We start from the raw sequence: 1,033 nt of genomic DNA on the forward strand, positions 1-1,033 counted from the left end.
AAATTTATGAAAAGCAATGCTAGTTTCATGTGTTTAATGTTTTAAAACTGGTTCACATGGGGCTGGTGAGATGACTCAGTGGTCTAAAGCACCTACTTAGAACAAGCTTAGCAAAGCACAGGGAACGTGGTTCAATCCCCCAGCACCACATGCCAGCCAGCCCCGCACCCTGGTGGGCTGAGCTGGTCACACACACACACACACACACACACACACACACACACTAATAAAATTAAAAAAAAAAAACTGGTTCACAAACTAGGTGTGGTGGTGGCATTAACCTGTGTGCACATAGTGAGCACAAGTACTATAATCCTAGTACTCCGGGGCTGAGAATAGATTGCAAGCTCACCCTAAGTAATTCGGAGAGAGCCTGTATCAAAATAAAAAATTAAAAAGGGCTAGACCCATGTGAAGTCCTTGCATTGAATACCTAGCTCTTGAGGATCAATAAAGATTAAGTAAGAAATTCTTTCTGCCAGGTGTGGTTGCACACGCCTGTAATACCAGCAGTCTGAGGTAGGAAGATTGTCTGAGTTTGAGATCCGCCTGGGCTACAAAGTGAGCCCAAGGCCATCCTGAACTGCATAGTGAGATGGTCTCCAAAAGACCAAAAAGAAAAAAGAAAAATACTTCCTGGAAGTAGGCCTGTAGAGGGCAAGGTAGGAGGAGTTGAGGAAGGACAACAGAAAGATTGTGTTGGGGCCCTTTAGCTGCTATTTTTGGTATTTTCAGTTTGTTGTTACTTAGATAGATAGATAGATAGATAGATAGATAGATAGATAGATAGATAGGGCTGGCCAGATAGCTCAGTGGACTAAAGCACCTGCTTAGGCAGACACAGGGACCAGGGTTCAATCTCGTGTGGTGCTGGCCCCACCCCCTGGGTGCACTGAGAGTGTAATTGCGCCTGGGTGACTGGGCATGTTGGTGCGCACCTGTAATCCCAGTGCTTGGGAGGCTGAAAACAGGAGAATCACTATGAGTCTGATCTGTGTAGTGAGACCCTGTAGACCCTGTACCAAATACTTTT

Source organism: Octodon degus, unplaced genomic scaffold, assembly GCF_000260255.1.
Source record: "Octodon degus isolate 3935 unplaced genomic scaffold, OctDeg1.0 scaffold00287, whole genome shotgun sequence".
Taxonomy (NCBI): domain Eukaryota; kingdom Metazoa; phylum Chordata; class Mammalia; order Rodentia; family Octodontidae; genus Octodon; species Octodon degus.